Consider the following 13,722-nt stretch of genomic DNA (forward strand, 5'->3'; position numbering starts at 1 on the left):
ACCAGCTCTTCGGAAGGTCATTCCACTCAGCCACCACTCTCTGAGTGAAGAAGCTTCCTCTCATGTTACTTCTAAAGTTTGCCCCCCCAACCCTTAACTTATGACCCCTCGTTCCTACCCTTAAGGGGCAGAGCCTATTCACATCTAATCAACTCATAATTTTTAAACACCTTTATCAAATCACCCCCCCCCACCCACCACCCCCCCACCCTCCCACCCACCACCCCCAATGAATAAAGTCCCAGTCTGCTGAATCTTTCTGGATACTGCAATCCAGGGAACATTTTAGTAAATCTTCTCTGCACCCTCTCTACCTGATTGACAGAACAGTGGTGAGTTTCCCCGGCACGTTGTGCTTGTACTTCAACCACCGTGTCTGCAGATTTTGGAGCTCTACCCCGTTGACATTGGCGAAATAAGCAGGACGCAAGGCAGTGAAACGCGCACGTCGCTCCCTCCTGACGTTTAGTGGACTTCATGGAGCTGAGAAGTGCCCGACAGCCAACCCCATTCTCGATTGGGGACTTTGGTAAACAACTCTTTAGTGCGCTGACGGCCCCGCGGGACGAAGCCGCTTTAGGAGACACATCCGAGCCCAGGACAGCGAGACCAAAGTCCCATCGGTTCCTGAGCGAAGCATTTGACACGCCTTACACCACTCTTTGATTCAGCCTGTCCTGATCCCAACAAGTATCCGGCCTGCCGGTTGATTGAGGAACTGAAATGCGTTAAACCGACTTGTTTCCTTAAAAACCTATCGCTGTCCATACAACACGCGGGCTGACAGGGGTCGCCATGTGCTCACATCCCTGAACAATTCTCCCCCCCACTATCCTCCTCTCCCCCCCTCTATCCTCCCCTCCCCCCCCCTCTATCCTCCCCTCTCCCCCCTCTATCCTCCTCTCCCCCCCCTCTATCCTCCTCTCCCCCCCTCTATCCTCCTCTCCCCCCCTCTATCCTCCTCTCCCCCCTCTATCCTCCTCCCCCCCTCTATCCTCCTCTCCCCCCCTCTATCCTCCTCTCCCCCCTCTATCCTCCTCTCCCCCCTCTATCCTCCTCTCCCCCCCTCTATCCTCCTCTCCCCCCTCTATCCTCCTCTCCCCCCCTCTATCCTCCTCTCCCCCCTCTATCCTCCTCTCCCCCCCTCTATCCTCCTCTCCCCCCCTCTATCCTCCTCTCCCCCCTCTATCCTCCTCTCCCCCCTCTATCCTCCTCTCTCCCCTCTATCCTCCTCTCCCCCCCTCTATCCTCCTCTCCCCCCTCTATCCTCCTCTCCCCCCTCTATCCTCCTCTCCCCCCTCTATCCTCCTCTCCCCCCTCTATCCTCCTCTCCCCCCTCTATCCTCCTCTCCCCCCCTCTATCCTCCTCTCCCCCCCTCTATCCTCCTCTCCCCCCCTCTATCCTCCTCTCCCCCCCTCTATCCTCCTCTCCCCCCCTCTATCCTCCTCTCCCCCCCTCTATCCTCCTCTCCCCCCCTCTATCCTCCTCTCCCCCCCTCTATCCTCCTCTCCCCCCTCTATCCTCCTCTCCCCCCTCTATCCTCCTCTCCCCCCTCTATCCTCCTCTCCCCCCTCTATCCTCCTCTCCCCCCCTCTATCCTCCTCTCCCCCCCTCTATCCTCCTCTCCCCCCTCTATCCTCCTCTCCCCCCTCTATCCTCCTCTCCCCCCTCTATCCTCCTCTCCCCCCCTCTATCCTCCTCTCCCCCCTCTATCCTCCTCTCCCCCCCTCTATCCTCCTCTCCCCCCCTCTATCCTCCTCTCCCCCCTCTATCCTCCTCTCCCCCCTCTATCCTCCTCTCCCCCCTCTATCCTCCTCTCCCCCCTCTATCCTCCTCTCCCCCCTCTATCCTCCTCTCCCCCCTCTATCCTCCTCTCCCCCTCTATCCTCCTCTCCCCCCTCTATCCTCCTCTCCCCCTCTATCCTCCTCTCCCCCTCTATCCTCCTCTCCCCCCTCTATCCTCCCTCTCCTCTTCCCCCTCTATCCGCCCTCTCCTCTCCCCCTCTATCCTCCCCCTTTCCTTTCCTCCCCCTTTCCTTTCCTCCCCCTTTCCTTTCCTCCCCCCTCCTTCCTCCTCCTTCCTTTCCTCCCCTTTCCTCCCTCCCCCTTTCCTCCCTCCCCCCTTTCCTTTCCTCCCTCCCCCCTTTCCTTTCCTCCCTCCCCCCTTTCCTTTCCTCCCTCCCCCCTTTCCTTTCCTCCCTCCCCCCTTTCCTTTCCTCCCTCCCCCCTTTCCTTTCCTCCCTCCCCCCTTTCCTTTCCTCCCTCCCCCCTTTCCTTTCCTCCCTCCCCCCTTTCCTTTCCTCCCTCCCCCCTTTCCTTTCCTCCCTCCCCCCTTTCCTTTCCTCCCTACCCCCTTCTTTCCTGGCGCCTCCGGAATATAGGTGGGTGAATTCCTGCTTGCATCTACTTCATTGGATACATGAAACTTGATACATACACACCCGCCACTTCAATCCAAACCCGCGCGTCTCCAGCCTTTCCCGGCTGCCTGCGGAAATGTTTTGGGCTTCCTTCATCTGTTAATTGAAAGATTTACTCCCCGCGCCCCCCCCCCCCCCCCCCCCCCCCGACACAACATGGAAAGGGGCAAGCTGGGATCGACCGCTCATCTCTCTCTACCTGGCACTTGTTCAGTCTTCAGACAAATAGGGAGAGACTGCATCCGTCTAGCTGGGCCGAACCAAGACGGGGTTGTCGGGCTGTCGCTCCCTTCTGATCCTTCGGGCGCTGCCAGAGCCCTCTGCCCTCCCCTCGTCAGCGGGTTACACTTCCTCTCAACAGCTGAGCCGGCTTCTCTGCGGCTGCCTGCCGCTCCATGTCCCCCGCCCCGTCTAACGACGGCTGGGGCATGGATACAAAAGATGCGGCTGGAACCACGCTCCGCTTCCCCTCCCACTCGGGGCTCCGCTTCACACCGGGGCGGTGCCGGTGCCGGTCCCCGGGGACGAGAAGGGCGGCTTGGATGGAGAATCCTGCCAAATCAGTCGATTCTCGCAATTAAAATTCACATCTCCAGCAGATGGAGCTTTTATTTAAAAAAAACTGCAAATCTATTCGTCATTTGAAACCGCGTTAGTTCTGCCTTCTTCCAGTTTCTTTCTTGTTTGCAAAGGCTTCGAAATTATTTATTTCATGTATTTAAAGTGGGTTTTTTTTTTAAATCGAGGCGCTCACTTTGCATCTGGTTCCTGCCTCGACCACAGATAGTAGCATCTTCCACAACATCACGGTTCACTGTTCAAATTTATTGTTACTCAAACAACCCTGAGATTCTTTTTCAACGGGCCCGGCAGATTTTCTCATGTCAGCCATACAAAAGAAAAGATGCCTGTACAAAACAAACGGCTGTTCAGAAAATAAATATTCAATCTGTGAGAAACAGAAGTCCCTTCACAGAATTTGCTCGAGACAAAAATTGAGAACAAAGAACATTTATTTTACAACAATGCAAAGTTGGGTGCTTCCCCTTACCCTGGGAATACACACATACACTGGGGCTCACCCAACTTTTATACAGTTTATTTCAGTATAGAAGTACCCTCCCCCTTACATTCTTCTGCCTCCTGGATGAGTTTGGCATTAGGCAATCCTGTCTGCCTAAGTGCTGTTTCTGTGAACTTGGAGGACCAGGGGGTATCCTGTCGGTGTCCCATCATGTCATTGTCCTTATTCACACCTTCCCGACTCTCAGGGCTTACTAACATTTATGCAGAACTTGCTAATTCTGTCTAAAAGGCTAGAAGACCCTTATCTTATTCAGACTAACTTTACTTCTGACATTCTATTATCTATCCTTATCCTATTCATACTGGCTTTATTCATTACACATACTAGTTTTCTTCATCTTTCATATTTTCATATTAGTTTTACTCATCTCTCACAAATCTGATCTCTGTACGTTTGTTTCTCTCTCCTCTGCGCAAATCAATATGGAGCGCTCCAGAAATGTCCAAGGAGGTTCAGTGGGGGTGTGCCCTCATTGAATTTAACCTTTAAGGTCATATGAACTTCAAAAGTTCCAAAAAATTTGAACTCGCCCCAGGGACACCTCAGTTAGTTGCAGTGCTGTCATTCGATGTAAATTTGGAAACCAACCCCAGTTCAATATGGGCCCCAAAAAAGCAATATTGGCAGAAGCTCTTCACATGCCCATAGAGTTAGACAAAGGAGAAAGCAAGAGGAACATCAGTCTCACCTCACTGTTGATGCTTCCAGACAGGCAAGGAGCTGGCAGCCGGAAACAGAAAAAAATATTATTTATGCAGGATTACCATAAAGTTTTTTGAGGTATTTGGTTTCAACCATCTGAGTATTTTTATTTCCTGGGCAACACTGGGTATCCTGCTAGTCATAAATAAAGTGCAAAGTAAGACTCGTTAAATGAGTTTTTGTTGTTCAGGAGTCCGGCGGTGAAGTAGTAGCAGCTGTTCCTGAATCTGGTGGTACTAATCTTGTGGCACCTATACCTTTCTCCTGATGGTACCAGCAGAACAGAGCATGTCCCGGATGGTGTGGATCCCTGATGATTCCTGCTGATCTCCGATTGCTGCGTTCCCTGTAGACGTCTCGAAGCTTTGAAGAGATTTGGCTGTGATGTACTGGGCTGTGTCTACTACCTTTTGCAGGGCTTTCTGCTCAGAGCTAACTGGTGCCCCCATACCAGGCCACGATGCACCCAGTCAGCTCACTTTGCACTACACATAAGTAGAAGTTCACCAAGATTTTTGATGTCATACCGAACCTCCGCAAACTCCCGTGGAAGTAGAGGCACTGATGACATATGTGTGTTGGGTCCATGAAAGATCTTCCAAACTACTGACTCCCAGGTATTTAAATTTGCTCATACTCTCCACCTCTGATTGTACACATCTAGTTTTCCCTTCCTAAAATCCACAATCAGCTCCTTGGTTTTGGTGACATTGAATGCCAAGTTGTTGTTGGTGCACCATTCAGCCAAGTTTTCAATGACCCTCCTGTATGCTGACTCATTGCTCCTTTTTGTACCACACATTACCATGTTGTTGTCAACGGTCAAAGGTGTAAAGCGAGTAGAGCAGTTAAAATGTTTAGAAACATGTCATCCAGTAAGAGCCCAAATTAAAATGAGCTTCCAAAGCTTGGAGGGGGGTGGAGCCTTGCCAAGACATTCTGGAAGTGAAGGGCCTATAGTTTAAAAAATATCCATCTAAACTTTACTGAATATCTGGCAGGAGAGAGAAAAAGCCAACGTAAGAGGAGAGCTTGATTCTGAATTGATCTTCTCTGTGGCAGGGTTGGTGACCAAACCAAGCCCACCATATCAGGGTCCTGGATTTGATAAAACACCCAGACTATCTCCACAACAGGATTTAGAAAAAACGTCACTAAAGTCGGAATTCACCAGGAAATCCAAAGCGCATGGATGAGATCACACTAGTTTTGGCTTTTCTTTCTTGTTAATTATTCAAAGATACAGCATGGAATCTGCCCCTTCAGCTGATCAAGACCAGACTGGCCTTTCAATGCCCATTTTTGTGCTATTCCTATATTAATCCTTTTTTAAATTTCTTTCTGCATTCCCTTAACCCCACCCCCAGATTCTCTCACTCACATATACATTAGCAGCAATTTACAGCGGTCAAGTAATGGAATCAGCAGCATGCCTTTGGGGTAGTTGGAGGAAATCTGAGCACAGGGAGGAAACCCACACCATCACAGGGAAATTGTACAAATTCCACCCAGATAGTCAGGATTCAACTAGTACTGTGCTTTGAGACAGTGGCCTCTTTTAAACTGCAGCACCTGGGAAGCCCTCCTGGGGCCCTGGGTCCATTACTGGGGCAAAGATGCTGGTAGCTTTACTCATCAAATCACCAACCCGCAATGGCACGTCACGTACTCACTGAAAGTACCGCCAGATGCTGACTGCCCGGTGGCGCACGCACACGAGCGCTGACATCACTGGAATAAGCAGGTCGGCCATTTTCGTTTTCAAATCACCACCTGTGGACTCAACTGGATTCCCTGACTACCTCTGAGATAGGTCAAGGACCCAGATGGATTCCAGTGGGGTTGACCGGGTCATACCATTTCTAACTGCTGTGTAACTGGGGCGATGTAACACCATTTTACATGACATTTTGAAAGGGCCTATTAGCTCTGCCAGCTGTATCTAATGGCGCTTCTCCTTAGGTGTCTGATGCAGTGTATTTATTTCACTTCTTCCCAACCACATTTCCTGCAGGTGCACTTTTATCCCCCTCAGCCAACATTATCATTGAAAATGTCCTCATCTCCACACAAACCATTCACCCTTCCCTGCAACAATGTCAACCATCTGCCCAGCCTCAGTTCACACAACATAAAATATATTTCATTTCTAACCCCATTTTGGTGAAAGGGTGTGACATGTTTACTCTGTTTCTCTCTCTGCAGCTATTCAATGATTTGCTGAGTATTTCCAGCATTTTATGCTCCCAATTCAGATTTCTAACTTAGACTGTATTTTCTTTTTGGTAAATTTCTACTCTGCTGTACAAACTTCAGCTGTATCACTCTACATTTAAGATACCTAGTTCTCTGACTCTTTGTCACCCACAGCACATCTCCTTTCCAACTAAATCAGTGGTTCTCAACCTTTTTCTTTCCACTCCCTGTGCCATAGGTGCTCTGTGATTAGTAATCGTACCTCATTGAAAGGACCTTCAGAAAACAACTACTCGTCCACAATATGATTTATTTTCCATTCACCAATGGGTGCAAAAATAGGGAAAAATGTACATCACCTGTTTTCAATTACCCATGAGGTCAAAGACTACATCTGCAACTTTGGAAATTCCACCATGCGTTGATCTTGCAAAATACAAAATAACATTTTGTATTAGGGTAGCATGGTTAGCGTAGCCACTGGCACAACACTGTTACAGTGCCAGCGATTGAGAACGGGGTTCAAATCCCACACTCTCTGTAAGAAATTTGTACATTCTTCCCATGTCTGTGTGGGTTTCCTCTAGGGACTCCACTTTCCAGGAGTTGTAGGTGTGATTAGGCGGCTTGGGCTCATGGACCAAAATGGCCTGTAACTGTGCTGTATGTCAAAATTTGAATGACAATTTGATTGCTGTTACCAATAATAATAGCTACTCCTGAAGTGACTACCAGTCACACGATTTAATGGACATGGATAATCAAATGAGGCCCAGGACCTTGGAATCTCGATTGCAAGAGGTGGCTACATTGCTGTTAACTTTAAAATTGATTGGCTTAGATGCAAAACGAGGAGGCTAAAATTCATTGATCTTTCCAATATGATGGGGCCACTTGGTCCGGGTGCATGTCATGAGATGCCCAGATGGGTGGAGACTTTTTGTTATCTTTCCAAACTATTGTAGATGTTATCCTCATTTAATGATGAGGGATGTTTTCCTGTTTAGGAAATTGTGCAAAAATGTTGTGCAGAAAGGTTGACACTAACTCCAACACAGTTGGCAAGCAATCCATTTTAATACAGTGTCTGGATCAATTTGTGTTCAGCGAAAAATATTATTTGAAAGTGAAGTTGTAGCTTTAACTGTTGTTAAGGAGACTAACAGTTTCTTCTTATATAATCTTCTTACAATGAGATAAAATTAAGGTTTTAATAAAAATTGTAATAAAAGCCTAGATATAGTTCATAATGCTTTCATTCCATGATGTTATCAAAATTCCTGTAAAAGCTTGTACGTCTGTATAAATATAAATATTTGTAGAGGTAGATTTTAGAGTTGGTAATCAGTGGAGACCGTTGCTATTCTTCATTATATATCATAGGAAATCAATTTAAATTTAGACATACAGGCCTTTTGGCCCACGAGCCTGTGTCATCTAATTACACTCAATTAACCTACAACACCTCATTCCCCCACCCCTGTATGTTTTGAAGAGTGGGAGGAAACTGGAGCCCCCAGGGGAAACCTACGTAGACATGGAGAGGATGTACAAACTCCTTAGAGACAACATAGGATTCAAACCCCAGTCCTGGACATTGACATTGTAACAGCATTGCACTAACTTTTTTGCTAATCATGCCGTCAAAGAGAATCCCTTCAGAAACAATTCAACACAGGGCGGCATGAGGCTCAGCTTGGATTCGAACCAAGGATCCCCTATTTACTTGGCAGGCACTTTAACCCACTAAACCACAGATAAAGTGTGTGAAAAGATACTCAAGGTCTCCAAGAGGTTCATTTCATTGGCAGAATTGGCATAGTCAGCAGGATCACTAATGCAACAGGATCCAAACTAACTAAAAAGAAAAGTCCTAGGAGAGAAAGTTAAAGTCCCACACAACAAGCTGATGACCCATTCTGAGGTAAGATGCCAACAGGCTGAGGCAAGAAGTGGGGAAGAAGTGTGAGGACTAGCAGAAGAATGAGGTTTTGAAGAAATTAAACCCAGAATAAAATAAAGAGGAATCAAAGATATTCTTGTTTGTTTCAGGGACAAACCGGTAGGATCTCATGTAAATTGTTGCATATTATGTATATACATACAACTAGAATCTGCAACCAGAACTAGAGCCAAGGAAAGGTAAACCAATTCAAAATGCTCCTTACATAACTAAGAAAATGAGTCAAAAGGCATAACAATTGATAAAACTCCGGCAGCAGATGGGAAATCCCTCCTTGGGGTCTCATTTGAGGATTGCTAAAGCTAACCCAATTCTATATTGGGGGGGCCATGAGAGATCAGTGGTACAGGTGATGAGGATTAAACTGTCCAGCAATATGAAAGAGAATCTCCTTGTTCAGATTCAAATTATGGATAAAATAATATCAGCTTTAATGGATACTGGCACTGAATCTCCCCCCCCTCCCCCATCTCCCCCCCCCCTCCCCCACCTCCACCCCCACTCTGTAGAGCTCCCACCTAGTTACATTAATGTTTGTACAATTAGCATTGTAAGTATCCCAATGGTAGAGCCATAATCTGCTCCTGTTTCTGTTAATTTAATGGGAACCACATCTCAGGACTCCTTCATTATATCCCACATGACACTCATCCCCTTGTTAGATGGGCAGACTTTGTGTAATTTGAAAGCCACAGCTTATTGTATGACCCAAGGGATGTTTCTGAAGCTACCCCAGAGTGGTACATATCATCTTGCAGATTTATTAACTACTGAAAAGCCGGCTTGCACACCTGTGCTGTTTAGTTGGCAGCTCCCAGGTAATCCCTACCAGTTTGCTAGAGATGAACTTTATCGACTGGTCTCTGCCAACTCTAATCAAGTTCACCTACTTGATAGGAGTCTCTAAAGAAGCCAGTGTTACACATTGGATGGCTAGGGGTAGGTATGCATACATCAGGATGCTCCTCATCAACTACAGATCAGCAATTAACACCATCATCCCCTCAAAACTGATCAGCAAACTCCAAGACCTGAGAGTAAACACCCCACTGCACAATTGGATCACGGATTTCCTCACCTTCAGATCACAATCAGTGAGGATTGGTAAGAACATCTCCTCCACAATCTCCATTGGTACCGGAGCACCACAGGGCTGTGTTCTTTGCTCTACTCACTCTATGATTTCATGGCTCAGTACGACAATAACGCCATCTACAATTTGCCAACGATACCACAGTAGAGGGTTGTATAAAGGAAGGGGATGAGTCAGCGTATGGGATGGAGATTGAAAACTTGGCTGAATGGTGCACCAACAACAACCTGGCATCCAATGTCACCAAAACTAAGGAGCCAATTGTTGACTTCAGGAAAGGAAAGCCAGAGTTGTGCAAACCAGTGATCCTTGGGGAAATCAGAGGTGGAGAGTATGAGCACATTTAGATTCTTGGGAGTCACTACTTCGGAGGATCTTTCCTGGACCCAACACACCAATGGCATCATGAAGAAAGCACAACAGCATCTTTACTTCCTCAGAAGTTTGCAGAGGTTTGGCATGACATCAGAAACCCTGACAGATTTCTACAGAGATTTGGTGGAAATTGTGCTGACCAGCTGAATTATTGTCTGGTATGGGAACACCAACACCCCTGAGCATAAAGCTATCCAAAAGGTAGTGGACATAGCCCAGGACATCACAGACAAAACCCTCCCCACTATTGAGTACCTCTACAGGGAAAACTGCTCTCAGAGAGCAGCAACAATCATCAAAGACACTCACTACCAAGTACATGCTCTGTTCTCGCCGCTACTATCAGGAAAGAGGTGTAGGTGCCACAAGATTCACACCACCAGGTTCAGGAACAGCTGCTACCCCTCCACCATCAGACTCCTCAACAACAAACTCAATCAGGGACTCATTTCAGGATCTTACTTGTACACTTTATTGATTTTCTTTGCTCTCCCTGTATTGCCCAGTCAGTTTGTTTACATTCATTATCTGTTTACATTTCTTTTGATTGTTTACATGTTCACGCTATGTGCAGATCATTTTTGCACTACCAATTAGTGGTAGTTCTGCTGTGCCCACAGGCAAAAGGAATCTCAGGGTTGTATGTGATGTCATATATGTACTCTGACAATAAATCTGAAATCTGAATAACATCAATATGTGAAGAAGAAGCAAACTCCCACATTGACTGCTGGGCGCCACAGTTGGTGTAGTGGTTTACGCAACGCATTTACAACACCAGCGATCGGACCAGGGTTTGAATCCCGGGCTGTCTGAAAGGAGTTTGTACATTCTCCCCAAGTCTGCATGGATTTTCTCCAGGGGCTGTGGTTTCATCCCACCGTTCAAAGACATACTGGGGTTGTAGGTCAACTGGATGTAATTGAGCAGCATGGGCACATGGGTTGATATGACCTGTTACTTTGCTGTATGTCTAGATTTTTTTTAAATTAAGTTTTGACAACTTTAATATGTTGAATAATTGTCTGGAAAATCTATTCAAACAGCCACAAAATTCTGCTCTGATGATCTGGCCTCCTTTTACAGCTCTGAATATGGGACTTATAATTGAATTACTTTATGACCACATGGCACAGTGGAAACATTTGTTAAGCCCCTGCTATTCAGTTCCCCCTCCCCCCATCACTGACCAAGCAGGCGGGGGAGCAAAAACTGGCTACCCTGTTCCAAAGCCAATGCCCTCCTGACACTCAGCCCTTACAAACTTGTCAGCTTCTCTCCTGTACCTACAAATACGTAGCACCTTATCACTAATTGGGCTAGGTTCTTCAATAGAACAAGCCAACTTCCCTGGGAAGCAGCTAACAAACAAGTGCAGATGGAAATGAGGACAATTCCACTCCTTATAATAGCACTGATTCCAATTGTAGATATAAAGTGTACCTTTTGCCTCCTGCATAACAGGGCCAGGTCATGCTACCTTGGATCTGTGGTCCTCTACATACATCATGTGAGTGATTTACAGAGTCACCCTGTTGCATCCTGAAACGAAGAGCACAGGTGATCAGTACTGTCGAACAATCTTTTGCCCTTATGGTCTTTCCTTTTGTGACAATCAGATTATCACAAGAGTTCAATACCCTGGCCTTCACCTTAGAGCAGATACCCAATGATGTGGCAGTGGCCATACAGGAATTAAATGAAGAAATGGTAGCAATAAAAACAGTTACCCTCCAGAAGGCACCTTGATCGGCAAAAATTGTTGAGCCCAATCATTCTGAAAATGTTACCAATTTGAGAAAACTAAATAAGGGAACAGGCTAACAAGCTACAGGTACACACTTCAGAGGAATGGTGGGATAACTTGTGGCATTGGTTTTCAGGCCTAGGGATCTGGCTCACACATGGGATATTGAATGTAGTAATGATTTCTTTCATTCTTTGCTGTACTATTGGCCTTGTCAAACATCTTCTGATTATTAATTGCACTGGGATGGCTACTAACAACTTTACTCCAACAATAGTCAGGGCCCAAAAGGAAGTGGTATGATACTATGACCTGAATGAGGCAGAAGAGGTTAGTTGCAATGAAGAAGAATATCAAACGATGTGCTCATACCTTGTATCTTATAATCCCCTTTTGACAACAAAGCATAAATTTAAATTTAATTTTAATTTAAATACAGCACAGTAACAGATCCTTCCGGCCCACAAGCCCTTGCTGCCCAATTACTCTCAATTGACCTACAACTCTGGTACATTTTTGTAGGGTGGGAGGAAACCAGAGCACCCGAAGGAAACCCACAAAGACATGGGGAGAATATACAAACTCCACCATACAGCCCCGGATTCGAACCCTGGTAACAGTGTTGCACTAATCACTATGTTAACTGTTTCCCCCCTCCCCATGAACCCACAGAATGCAGAAAATAAGATATGGATAGGTGAAACGTAAGTAGGCTGGATGTGTTAATCGAAAGGATTAACAAGGAGGGATCTGTTGAAAATATTTATGCAGAAAGGTTGGTATTAAATAATTGTCAACAGCCCATTTTAATACTGCTCCTGGTCCTGACGATTTGTATTCACCAAGACAGTATTTGGAAGATCAATTGCAGCCTTAACAGTTATCAAGGGCACTATCAGTGGTTAATGATGTACTCTTCTTATAAATGAGACAAAAATAAGGCTTTAATGAAACCTTGTAATAAAGGCCTTGATATAGTTTGCAATGGTTTTATACCATGATGTAATTATAATTCCTGTAAAAGCTAGTTGTCTTTCTGTATAAATATAAGTGCTTGTAGAGGTAGATTTTAAATTCTGTAAGAAGTGGACACAGCTGCCTGTTGATCTTTTCTCACACCTTGATGAAGGGGCTCAGCTCAAAATACTGCTTATGTATCATAATCTTTATCTTTGCTACATTAGTGATGGACCTGCTGAGTTTTCACTTCATCCATGGTGTCTGCAGACTTCCGTGTTTCACTCTCTCTCTCTCTGCCTGCCCTCCATGATATTATCATGTGAAATGGTTCTCGAGGCTTCCAAAAGGTTAATTTCGTTGACAGAAGTGATTAGGGGCCTGAAGATTGTGAACATTTATTATTAATTTTCATCCTCTTTTATATTATCTTTATTTTCATGTGTTGCATGTTTTATGTACCTGCAAAGCTGCATCAAATGAGACCGCCATTGCAAGGCTACCAGCCACCATTACGTCAACTCTATTGAGAGCATCCTGGTTGGCTGCAGAGAAATGGATCAGAGGTTCATCCACAGGACCATAAAAGTGGCAGAGAGGATCATTGGAGTCTTTCTCACCCCATCAAAGTGATCCACAGGGATTATTGTCTGACGAGGATGCGGAAAATAATTGACAAACCTTTCTATCCCTCACACAGCTTCTTTCAGCTGCTCCCATTGGGGAAGAAAAACAAGAGGATCAGAGCCAGCACCACCAGGCCAAGGAACAGTTTCTTTCCACGGGCAGCGAGAATGCTAAACGACCAAAGGAACTGCTCACACTAACTATCCGAGACTCTCATATTTATGAAACAACACTTATTTATTTATTTGTATATATGAATACTTGTCCTGCACATGTATTTTTTGTCTGTATGTGTACTATGTCTGGTTGTATGTCAGTGTGTTTTTCACTGAGGACAAGAGAAACCTGCTTCATCAGGTTGTACTTGTGCAATCAGATGATAATAAACTCCATTCATTCAATGTTTTGGTTTTTTTCCCATAACTTTATTTATTCATTCAACAAAGTTATTACATACAATAAGAAAAATACATATTATGAACGATAAATTTTTTTTATTTATATATAAAATAAAGGAAAAGAAAAAAAAGAACACCCCCCACCCCTAACTCTCA

General features: G+C 45.6%; 1 protein-coding gene across 2 annotated transcripts in view; it reads right to left on the minus strand.

Annotated features, from left to right (window-relative positions):
• stambpl1 (STAM binding protein-like 1) overlaps positions 1-3,008 on the minus strand; it is a 61,829-nt gene extending 58,821 nt beyond the window's left edge. Inside the window, exon 1 of one of the 2 annotated variants that reach the window (XM_069900621.1) lies at positions 2,621-3,008. The gene's annotated coding sequence lies outside the window, so the exon portion shown is untranslated. Of the gene's footprint in view, positions 1-314; positions 557-2,620 lie in introns of those variants that run through there. The other variant, XM_069900623.1, reaches the window with a different exon arrangement.
• Positions 3,009-13,722: the final 10,714 nt, after the last annotated feature.

Source organism: Narcine bancroftii, chromosome 10, assembly GCF_036971445.1.
Source record: "Narcine bancroftii isolate sNarBan1 chromosome 10, sNarBan1.hap1, whole genome shotgun sequence".
In the NCBI taxonomy this organism is placed as follows: Eukaryota; Metazoa; Chordata; class Chondrichthyes; order Torpediniformes; family Narcinidae; genus Narcine; species Narcine bancroftii.